Below are 12,374 nucleotides of genomic sequence, written 5' to 3'. Positions count from 1 at the left end.
GCCCAGACCCCCGCAAGCGCACCCTGGTCGCCTCCAACCAGCGGCCCAGACCCCCCGCAAGCGCACCCTGGTCGCCTCCAACCAGCGGCCCAGACCCCCCGCAAGCGCACCCTGGTCGCCTCCAACCAGCGGCCCAGACCCCCCGCAAGCGCACCCTGGTCGCCTCCAACCAGCGGCCCAGACCCCCCGCAAGCGCACCCTGGTCGCCTCCAACCAGCGGCCCAGACCCCCCGCAAGCGCACCCTGGTCGCCTCCAACCAGCGGCCCAGACCCCCCGCAAGCGCACCCTGGTCGCCTCCAACCAGCGGCCCAGACCCCCCGCAAGCGCACCCTGGTCGCCTCCAACCAGCGGCCCAGACCCCCCGCAAGCGCACCCTGGTCGCCTCCAACCAGCGGCCCAGACCCCCCGCAAGCGCACCCTGGTCGCCTCCAACCAGCGGCCCAGACCCCCCGCAAGCGCACCCTGGTCGCCTCCAACCAGCGGCCCAGACCCCCCGCAAGCGCACCCTGGTCGCCTCCAACCAGCGGCCCAGACCCCCCGCAAGCGCACCCTGGTCGCCTCCAACCAGCGGCCCAGACCCCCCGCAAGCGCACCCTGGTCGCCTCCAACCAGCGGCCCAGACCCCCCGCAAGCGCACCCTGGTCGCCTCCAACCAGCGGCCCAGACCCCCCGCAAGCGCACCCTGGTCGCCTCCAACCAGCGGCCCAGACCCCCCGCAAGCGCACCCTGGTCGCCTCCAACCAGCGGCCCAGACCCCCCGCATGCGCACCCTGGTCGCCTCCAACCAGCGGCCCAGACCCCCCGCATGCGCACCCTGGTCGCCTCCAACCAGCGGCCCAGACCCCCCGCAAGCGCACCCTGGTCGCCTCCAACCAGCGGCCCAGACCCCCCGCAAGCGCACCCTGGTCGCCTCCAACCAGCGGCCCAGACCCCCCGCAAGCGCACCCTGGTCGCCTCCAACCAGCGGCCCAGACCCCCCGCAAGCGCACCCTGGTCGCCTCCAACCAGCGGCCCAGACCCCCCGCAAGCGCACCCTGGTCGCCTCCAACCAGCGGCCCAGACCCCCCGCAAGCGCACCCTGGTCGCCTCCAACCAGCGGCCCAGACCCCCCGCAAGCGCACCCTGGTCGCCTCCAACCAGCAGCCCAGACCCCCCGCAAGCGCACCCTGGCTGAGTCCAACCAGCGGCCCAGAACCCCTGCGCTCACCCTGGCCGCCTCCAAGCAGCAGCCCAGAACCCCTGCGCTCACCCTGGCCGCCTCCAAGCAGCAGCATAGCCCACCTGCATTCACCCTGGCGGTCTCTAAGCAGCAGCCCGGATCACCTACACTCACCCTGGTGGTCTAAAAGCAGCAGCATAGACCCCCTGCACTCACCCTGGCGGTCTCCAAGCAGCAGCATAGACCCCCTGCACTCACCAAGCAGCGGCACAGAACCCCCTGCACTCAGCCCCCTACCCTCTGTCACTAGCCGAGTACACACTCACCCAGCAGGCGCTAGCATTAGCAGTTACACAGACCCCCTGCACTCATCTCCATAACCCTCCCTCCTCCTCCCGTCACTAGCAGAGTGTACACTCACTTTGCCCTACACCAAGTAGTAGCACAGGCCCCCTGCACTTAACCCTCTACTCCCCTTCCGCCAGCACAGCGCCCACTCCCTCACCTGGCCGTCGGCACTGCCGAACACTCACCTCGGGACGGAAGGCCGAGAATCCAGGGGGGGAGAAGGGGCTCGGGCTGTGTCCGTCTGTCTGCTCCCCGGGCTGTGTGCTCGGTGTGTGACTGTGATCTCGCTGCTGCTGCTGCTACACGTCCCTTTCTCCCCGGCCGGGTGTAATCTGTGTGCCCGCCCCTCCCTGAGCTCCCCCAGCGGCGGCTGCAGCGCTAATTAATAGGATCCCCCTCTCTCTCTCTCTCCCCGCCTCCCTGGCTGCGGCGCAGAAGGAAGGGGCTCTGCATCCCTGCCTGGCTGCTGCTGTGTGCGCTGTATCCCCCTCATTACACACCGCAGCCAGGGCTGCTCTCACCTGTTGCTACATAGCTGCCATCTTCCTGACAGGAATGACACTGTCTCCCTGGGGTGCTTACCTGTGCCGCCATTAAGCCTCAGATATTGCCCCACAAATGACACTGGAGTTATTGGTGCCTGGACTGGAGGGGAAAGTCTCACATACTGCCCCCTGTATCCGTCATCCAGTTACTGGGACTGGGAGAATATAGCATTATTACCTGCATGTGCTGTATATGAGCTGTAACACCCTGCTGCACAGGGAGGTATAGGCTAGTCAGACCTTATGGAGGGGTGTGTGCCCATACATCACAAATGCTACATTGAAGGAATGGCCAGAAAAAGAAAATAAAAAAAAAAGGATTGCGATCACTGCAGTGGTTTATCATTATGAAGGTGCTGAGGTGGATCATCACGGGATACGGTCATTAGGTCGACATGGAAAAAGGTCGATATGCGTTTTTCACTTTTTTTTCCATTTTCTTGATCTTTTCATACTTTACGATCCACGTGGATTACAGTTGGGAATATTAACCTGTGCCAAGCGCAGCAGTAGCGGATGAGGCACCTTGCCCGAAGCATGGCGAGCCATGCGTGGGGACACTGTGCACCAATTGGGGTTCCCCGTCTCTTTTCAAAGAAAACAACACCAAAAAGTTTAAAAAACTCATGTCAACCTTTTTCCATGTCGACCTAGTGACCATGTTGACCTAATGCAAGTCGACCAATAGTGGTCGACCTAATGACTGTCGACCTATATGTGGTCGACCTAATGACCCATACCCGATCATCACCATCCAGTCTCAGTGGGGTAGGTATGTGGAGTGAGCTGATGGTTATATGGCCCAATGGATATGCTATATTTCTGTGATTTATTAATTAAATGGATTATGATAACATAATGGGAATAGCCCTGGGCACCCTGCTGGCATTCTGGCGGTTGGATCCTGGCATCGGTATGCTGCCCGCCGTGATCCCGACCTCCAGTAACATGACTACATCCCCCTGAAGCTTACTGTGTATGCATTGCTATGCAGCTTTGTGTTGCTGGCCTATGTAATTGATAACAGATTTGAGGTCGCCATTGACCCCAGTCTCTGACACACTAGGAAAGATGTCCCAGGCTTGTTGGACTTTAATGCTGTAGTGGCTGAACAATGGTATAATAAAATAGGGATCAATGACCCTAAAGCCTCGCTAAGTGTTGTTTATACGCCAATTTGCGGATAAGCCCTGACGATGGCTGCGCATTAATCGGTTTAAGGTGTGAATCTTCGTGCCTGTTATATTAAATACTAACTGAATACCCGTGCTTCGCTACGGGATGAGGATGGTAAATTAGAATAATACTTGTTCGTTAATTTACGTTGGTTGGAGATATAGTATATAGGCTTATCTTGCTTCCCTGTCCCACTTTGTGTAGTGGCCGGACCCCTTTTTTGTTCCCCAAGGGACCCTGCTCTTCCCACTATACAACTCTCAGTCTGTGGCTTCCTGCTGCCTCCATTGCCCTCCTCACATCATGTCGGTGCCCCAGTGAAATGATCAATTTATTTACAGTTTCTTATATAGGACAGCACATTATCTATCTCCTGATATACTCTGTGCTGCTGGGGACCCTGCTCCTCCCACTATGTAACTCTCAGTGTGTGGCTTCTTGCTACCTCCATTCCCCTCCTCACATCATGTCACTGCCACTGTCACATGAAGCCCTGTCGTCACTGACATATAATGCATGTCCTGATATAGTCTGTGCTGCTGGCCCACCCCTAGGGGTGTGTTACCACCACAGTGTTTGTTCCCAGAGTGTAAGTCATATGTGTACCAAGTTTAGTGTAAATTGCACCAGGCATTCCAGAGTTATGCTGTCTGCTGAAATACTCTGTGCTGCCTAACCCCTAGGGGTGTCTTACCCACACAGTGTTTGTTCCCCGATTGTAAGTCACATGTGTAGCAAGTTGGGTGTAAATTGGTCCAGACATTCCGGAGTTATGCTGTCTCCTGAAATACTCTGTGCTTCCGTCCAACCCCTAGATGTGCTAGGGGTGTTTGACAGTGTTTATTCCCATATTGTAAGTCATATGTGTCCCAAGTTTGGTGTAAATTGCTGCAGGCATTCCGGAGTTATGCTGAAACATACATATACACATACAGGGTGTGGTATGAGTTGCCGGCGGCCGGGTCCCCGGCGACCAGCATACCGGCGGCGGGCTCCCGACCACCGGCTTGCCGACAGCAGGGTGAGTGCCAATGAGCCCCTTGCTGGCTCGCTGCGCTAGCCACGCTGCAGCCACGCTATATTTCTCTAACGTCCTAAGTGGATGCTGGGGACTCCGTAAGGACCATGGGGATTAGCGGCTCCGCAGGAGACTGGGCACAACTATAAAGAAAGCTTTTAGACTGTGCACTGGCTCCTCCCACTAAGACCCTCCTCCAGACTTCAGTTAGATTCTTGTGCCCGGCTGAGCTGGATGCACACTAGGGGCTCTCCTGAGCTGCTAGAAAGAAAGTATATTTAGTTTTTTTATTTTACAGTGAGATCTGCTGGCAACAGACTCACTGCAGCGAGGGACTAAGGGAAGAAGAAGCGAACCTACCTAACAGGTGGTAGTTTGGGCTTCTTAGGCTACTGGACACCATTAGCTCCAGAGGGATCGACCGCAGGACCCGACCTTGGTGTTCGTTCCCGAAGCCGCGCCGCTGTCCCCCTTACAGAGCCAGAAGCAACGAAGAGGTCCGGAAAATCGGCGGCAGAAGACTTCGGTCTTCACCAAGGTAGCGCACAGCACTGCAGCTGTGCGCCATTGCTCCTCATGTACACCTCACACTCCGGTCACTGATGGGTGTAGGGCGCTGGGGGGGGGGGCGCCCTGAGGGCAATATATGACACCTTGGCTGGCAAATCTACATCATATATAGTCCTAGAGGCTATATAGATGTAAAATTACCCCTGCCAGTATTCCAGAAAAAGCGGGAGAAAGTCCACCGAAAAGGGGGCGGGGCTTCTCCCTCAGCACACTGGCGCCATTTTTCCCTCACAGTTCCGCTGGAAGGAAGCTCCCTGGCTCTCCCCTGCAGTCTGAACGCTACAGAAGGGTAAAAAAGAGAGGGGGGCACTAAATTTAGGCGCAGTATAGATATATATATATAAGATATATATAAAAAAGCAGCTATAAGGGAAAACACTCATTGATAGTGGGATCCCAGTGTTATATAGCGCTCTGGTGTGTGCTGGCATACTCTCTCTCTGTCTCCCCAAAGGGCTTTGTGGGGTCCTGTCCTCTGTCAGAGCATTCCCTGTGTGTTTGCGGTGTGTCGGTACGGTTGTGTCGACATGTTTGATGAGGAGGCTTATGTGGAGGCGGAGCAGATGCCTGTAAATGTGATGTCACCCCCTGCGGGGTCGACACCTGAGTGGATGGTGCTGAGGAAGGAATTACGTGATAGTTTCGACTCCTTACATAAAAGGTTTGACGACATACCAAATGTGGGACAGCCGGCTTCTCAGCCTGTGCCTGCCCAGGCGTCTCAAAAGCCATCAGGGGCTCTAAAACGCCCGCTACCTCAGATGGCTGACATAGATGGATACTGACTCCAGTGTCGACGATGATGAGACTAATGTAACTTCCAGTAGGGCCACACGTTACATGATTGAGGCAATGAAAAATGTGTTGCACATTTCTGATGTTACCCCAGGTACCACAAAAAAGGGTATAATGTTTGGAGAGAAAAAACTACCAGTAGCTTTTCCTCCATCTGAAGAGATAAATGAAGTGTGTGAAGAAGCGTGGGCTTCCCCTGATAAAAAGCTGGTAATTTCTAAGAGGTTACTAATGGCGTAGCCTTTCCCGCCAGAGGATAGGTCACGCTGGGAAACATCCCCTAGGGTGGATAAAGCGCTCACACGCTTGTCAAAGAAGGTGGCACTACCGTCTCCGGATACGGCCGCCCTGAAGGAATCTGCTGATAGAAAGCAGGAGGCTATCCTGAAATCTATATATACACACACAGGTGTTATACTGAGACCGGCTATAGCTTCAGCCTGGATGTGCAGTGCTGCTGCTGTGTGGTCAGATTCCCTGTCAGAAAATATAGATACCCTAGACAGGGACACTATATTGCTAAACGTAGAGCATATAAAAGACGCACTTTTATACATGAGGGATGCACAGAGGGATATTGGCCGGCTGGCATCCAAAATTAGTGCAATGTCCATTTCTGCCAGGAGAGGGTTATGGACTCGGCAGTGGACAGGAGATGCAGATTCCAAACGACACATGGAAGTTCTGCCTTATAAGGGTGAGGAATTGTTCGGGGATGGTCTTTCGGACCTCGTTTCCACAGCAACAGCTGGGAAGTCTACATTTTTACCCCATGTTCCCTCACAACCAAAGAAAGCACCGTATTATCAGGTACAGTCCTTTCGGCCCAATAGGGGCAAGCGGGTTAAAGGCGCGTCCTTTCTGCCCAGAGGCAGAGGTAGGGGAAAGAAGCTGCAGCATACAGCCAGTTCCCAGGAGCAAAAGTCCTCCCCCGCTTCCTCTAAGTCCACAGCATGACGCTGGGGCTTCACAGGCGGAGCCAGGTACGGTGGGGGCCCGTCTCAAAAACTTCAGCAATCAGTGGGCTCGCTCACGGGTGGATCCCTGGATCCTTCAAGTAGTATCTCAGGGGTACAAGCTGGAATTCGAGACGTCTCCCCCCGCCGTTTCCTCAAATCTGCCTTGCCAACCACTCCCTCAGGCAGGGAGGCAGTGTTACAGGCAATTCACAAGCTGTATTCACAACAAGTGATAGTAAAAGTGCCCCTACTTCAACAAGGAAGGGGTTACTATTCCACAATGTTTGTGGTACCGAAACCGGACGGTTCGGTGAGACCCATTTTAAATTTGAAATCCTTGAACACATATATAAAAAAATTCAAGTTCAAGATGGAATCGCTCAGGGCGGTTATTGCAAGCCTGGACGAGGGGGATTACATGGTATCACTGGACATCAAGGATGCTTCCCTACATGTCCCCATTTACCATCCTCACCAGGAGTACCTCAGATTTGTGGTACAAGATTGTCATTACCAATTCCAGACGTTGCCGTTCGGTCTATCCACGGCTCCGAGGGTCTTTACCAAGGTAATGGCCAAAATGATGATACTCCTTCGAAAAAAGGGAGTTTTAATTATCCCGTACTTGGACGATCTCCTGATAAAGGCGAGGTCCAAAGAGCAGTTGTTGGTCGGGGTAGCACTATCTCGGGAAGTGCTACAACAGCACGGCTGGATTCTAAACATTCCAAAGTCACAGCTGGTCCCTACGACACGCCTGCTGTTCCTAGGGATGGTTCTGGACACAGAACAGAGAAAAGTGTTTCTCTCGGAGGAGAAGGCCAAGGAGCTGTCATCTCTAGTCAGAGGCCTCCTAAAACCAAAACAGGTGTCGGTGCATCACTGCACGCGGATCCTGGGAAAAATGGTAGCTTCCTACGAAGCAATTCCATTCGGCAGGTTTCATGCAAGAACCTTTCAGTGGGACCTGTTGGACAAGTGGTCCGGATCGCATCTTCAGATGCATCGTCTGATAACCCTGTCTCCGAGGACACGGGTGTCTCTGCTGTGGTGGCTGCAGAGTGCTCATCTTCAAGAGGGCCGCAGATTCGGCATACAGGACTGGGTCCTGGTGACCACGGATGCCAGCCTTCGAGGCTGGGGAGCAGTCACACAGGGAAGAAACTTCCAAGGACTATGGTCAAGTCAGGAGACTTCCCTGCACATAAATATTCTGGAACTGAGGGCCATTTACAATGCCCTAAGTCAGGCAAAACCCCTGCTTCAAAACCAGCTGGTACTGATCCAGTCAGACAACATCACGGCGGTCGCCCATGTAAATCGACAGGGCGGCACGAGAAGCAGGACGGCGATGGCAGAAGCCACAAGGATTCTCCGATGGGCGGAAAATCACGTGTTAGCACTGTCAGCAGTGTTCATTCCGGGAGTGGACAACTGGGAAGCAGACTTCCTCAGCAGGCACGACCTCCACCCGGGAGAGTGGGGACTTCATCCAGAAGTCTTTCAAATGATTGTAAACCGGTGGGAAAAGCCACAGGTCGACATGATGGCGTCCCGCCTAAACAAAAAGCTAGGAAAATATTGCGCCAGGTCGAGAGACCCGCAGGCGATAGCTGTGGAAGCTCTGGTAACACCGTGGGTGTACCGATCGGTTTATGTGTTCCCTCCTCTTCCTCTCATACCAAAGGTACTGAGGATAATAAGGAGAAGAGGAGTAAGAACTATACTCATTGTTCCGGATTGGCCAAGACGAGCGTGGTACCCGGAACTTCAAGAAATGATGTCAGAGGACCCATGGCCTCTACCGCTCAGACAAGACCTGCTGCAGCAGGGGCCCTGTCTGTTCCAAGACTTACCGCGGCTGCGTTTGACGGCATGGCGGTTGAACACCGGATCCTGAAGGAAAAGGGCATTCCGGAGGAAGTCATTCCTACGCTGATTAAAGCTAGGAAAGAAGTAACCGCAAACCATTATCACCGCATATGGCGGAAATATGTTGCGTGGTGTGAGGCCAGGAAGGCCCCAACGGAAGAATTTCAGCTGGGCCGTTTCCTGCACTTCCTACAGTCAGAGGTGACTATGGGCCTTAAATTGGGTTCCATTAAGGTCCAGATTTCGGCTCTATCAATTTTCTTCCAGAGAGAACTGGCTTTACTACCTGAAGTTCAGACTTTTGTTAAGGGAGTGCTGCATATTCAGCCCCCTTTTGTGCCTCCAGTGGCACCTTGGGATCTCAACGTGGTGTTGGATTTCCTAAAGTCACATTGGTTTGAGCCACTGAAAACCGTGGATTTGAAATATCTCACGTGGAAAGTGGTCATGTTGTTGGCCTTGGCTTCGGCCAGGCGTGTATCAGAATTGGCGGCTTTGTCATGTAAAAGCCCTTATCTGATTTTCCATATGGATAGGGCAGAATTGAGGACTCGTCCCCAGTTTCTCCCCAAAGTGGTATCAGCTTTTCATCTGAACCAACCTATCGTGGTGCCTGCAGCTACAAATGACTTGGAGGCTTCCAAGTTGTTGGATGTAGTCAGGGCCCTAAAAATTTATGTTTCCAGGACAGCTGGAGTCAGAAAGACTGACTCGCTCTTTATCCTGTATGCGCCCAACAAGTTGGGTGCACCTGCTTCAAAGCAGACTATTGCTCGCTGGATCTGTAGTACGATTCAGCTTGCACATTCTGCGGCTGGACTGCCGCATCCTAAATCAGTAAAAGCCCATTCCACGAGGAAGGTGGGCTCTTCTTGGGCGGCTGCCCGAGGGGTCTCGGCTCTTCAACTTTGCCGAGCTGCAACTTGGTCAGGGGCAAACACGTTTGCAAAATTCTACAAATTTGATACCCTGGCTGAGGAGGACCTTGAGTTCTCTCATTCGGTGCTGCAGAGTCATCCGCACTCTCCCGCCCGTTTGGGAGCTTTGGTATAATCCCCATGGTCCTTACGGAGTCCCCAGCATCCACTTAGGACGTTAGAGAAAATAAGAATTTACTCACCGGTAATTCTATTTCTCATAGTCCGTAGTGGATGCTGGGCGCCCATCCCAAGTGCGGATTGTCTGCAATACTTGTATATAGTTATTGCTTAACTAAAGGGTTATTGTTGAGCCATCTGTTGAGAGGCTCAGTTGTTGTCATACTGTTAACTGGGTATTGTATCACGAGTTATACGGTGTGGCTGGTATGAGTCTTACCCGGGATTCAAAATCCTTCCTTATTGTGTCAGCTCTTCCGGGCACAGTATCCTAACTGAGGTCTGGAGGAGGGTCTTAGTGGGAGGAGCCAGTGCACACCAGTAGTCTAAAAGCTTTCTTTATAGTTGTGCCCAGTCTCCTGCGGAGCCGCTAATCCCCATGGTCCTTACGGAGTCCCCAGCATCCACTATGGACTATGAGAAATAGAATTACCGGTGAGTAAATTCTTATTATTCTCCCTCCAGGGGGGTCGTGGTGGATTACGGCGCCGGTATACTGTGCGCCGGGTTCCCAACCACCGGTATACTGAATACCACCCCACATACATACATACATACATACATACATACATACATACATGCATACATAAAAACATACGTACATACACACATCCACATACCTACAACACAAGGCCAAGTCAACCTGTCATTGGCTACAGCAGAATGAAGTGAAGGTTCTGGAGTGGCCATCTCAGTCTCCTGACCTCAATATCATTGAGCCACTCTGGGGAGATCTCAAACGTGCAGTTCATGCAAGACCATAGTTACCGACATTCGCAAGACAGCCCAAGAATTTTCAGGAACTGGAGGCTTTTTGCCAAGAAGAATGGGCAGCTTTACCATCTGAGAAAATAAAGAGCCTCATTCACAACTACCACAAAAGACTTCAAGCTGTCATTGATGTTAAAGGGGGCAATACACGGTATTAAGAACTGGGGTATGTAAACTTTTGATCAGGGCAATTTGGGTAGTTTCTGTTGTCATTATGATTTAAAAAGAGTAAACACAGTTGTTTGACAATAATACCCCTTTTCCACCTACGTACCGTGTCCGATCCGGGATGTTTAACACGGCTACAAGCCGTGTCGGCTCCCCCGTTTCCACTACACTTCGACACGGGTTATTCCCGTGTCTGATCTGTTTCCACCTAACCCGGGTAAGCTCCGTAAAAGCCTATTGCTGTCATTACAAATGGACTTTTTACTGTCTCATCAAGATGATGTAATCAAAAGGACCAAAAGGGAGGGGTGGGGCCTGCTCACAGCATTGCAGCAATGGACGCCGGTACAGTAGCTGTGTCTAGCATGGAGTCGCAGAATGTTTGCAATAAAAGCTGCTGCAATAAAAATATCTGTATGTACCCAGCGTGACTTCAGAGTGTTTTGTTTGCAAGCTGCCTCAGTGCCTGCATGTGCCCAGCGTAGTGTTGTAGCTGCTGCAATAGATGTGCATCCGCGTTTGTTTGCTGCTGCGGTGCCTGCATGTGCCCAGCGTGTCTCCCAGGGATGACATCATCTTCCAGTGCCCCAGAAGCACCAGTCAGCGTCTCAGAGCGTTACTCGGGTCTGAAAACACGTGTAATGACTGTTTCCACTGCACCGTTATCCGTGTCATTACCGTGTTCTACCCAGGTAAATAGCCGGGTAGTATTCCCGGGTCACTCAACCCGTGTTGACCCGTTTCCACCTACTAAAAACTAGTGATGTGCACCAGACATTTTTCGGGTTTTGTGTTTTGGTTTTGGATTCGGTTCCGCGGCTGTGTTTTGGATTCGGACGCGTTTTGGCAAAACCTCACCGAAAATTTTTTGTCGGATTCGGGTGTGTTTTGGATTCGGGTGTTTTTTTCAAAAAACCCTAAAAAACAGCTTAAATCATAGAATTTGGGGGTCATTTTGATCCCATAGTATTATTAACCACAATAACCATAATTTCCACTCATTTCCAGTCTATTCTCAACACCTCACACCTCACAATATTATTTTTAGTCCTAAAATTTGCACCGAGGTCGCTGGATGGCTAAGCTAAGCGACACAAGTGGCCGACACAAACACCTGGCCCATCTAGGAGTGGCACTGCAGTGTCAGGCAGGATGGCACTTCAAAAAAATAGTCCCCAAACAGCACATGATGCAAAGAAAAAAAGAGGCGCACCAAGGTCGCTGTGTGACTAAGCTAAGCGACACAAGTGGCCGACACGAACACCTGGCCCATCTAGGAGTGGCACTGCAGTGTCAGACAGGATGGCACTTCAAAAAAATTGTCCCCAAACAGCACATGATGCAAAGAAAAAAAGAGGCGCACCAAGGTCGCTGTGTGACTAAGATAAGCGACACAAGTGGCCGACTCAAACACCTGGCCCATCTAGGAGTGGCACTGCAGTGTCAGGCAGGATGGCACTTCAAAAAAATTGTCCCCAAACAGCACATGATGCAAAGAAAAAAAGAGGCGCACCAAGGTCGCTGTGTGACTAAGCTAGTATACTTGACGACACAGAGGTAGGTAGAGCAGTGGCCTACTGTACCGTAATGCTATATATTATATACTGGTGGTCAGCAAACTGTGCAAAACTGAAATGCACCACAGGTATGGATGGATAGTATACTTGACGACACAGAGGTAGGTACAGCAGTGGCCTTCCGTACCGTACTGCTATATATACTGGTGGTCACTGTGTCAGCAAACTGCAAAACTAAAATGCACCACAGGTATAGAATGTAGATGGATAGTATACTTAATGACGACACAGAGGTAGGTACAACAATGGCCTTCCGTACCGTACTGCTATATATAGTATACTGGTGGTCACTGTGTCAGCAAACTGCAAAACTAAAAT

At 52.3% G+C, this 12,374-nt stretch overlaps 1 protein-coding gene across 5 annotated transcripts in view; it reads right to left on the bottom strand.

The window, feature by feature from the left end:
• PACSIN3 (protein kinase C and casein kinase substrate in neurons 3) overlaps positions 1-1,870 on the bottom strand; it is a 183,055-nt gene extending 181,185 nt beyond the window's left edge. For 3 of the 5 annotated variants that reach the window (XM_063944642.1, XM_063944641.1, XM_063944644.1), the window contains exon 1: positions 1,694-1,870. The gene's annotated coding sequence lies outside the window, so the exon portion shown is untranslated. The remainder of the gene's footprint in view (positions 1-1,693) is intronic. The other 2 variants (XM_063944646.1, XM_063944647.1) reach the window with 1 other exon arrangement.
• Between the last annotated feature and the right edge of the window lie 10,504 nt (positions 1,871-12,374).

Source organism: Pseudophryne corroboree, chromosome 11 (genome assembly GCF_028390025.1).
Source record: "Pseudophryne corroboree isolate aPseCor3 chromosome 11, aPseCor3.hap2, whole genome shotgun sequence".
NCBI classification, from domain to species: Eukaryota; Metazoa; Chordata; class Amphibia; order Anura; family Myobatrachidae; genus Pseudophryne; species Pseudophryne corroboree.
The sequence above is the reverse complement of the archived record's forward strand: the minus strand, read 5'-3'. Positions and strand labels throughout refer to the sequence as shown.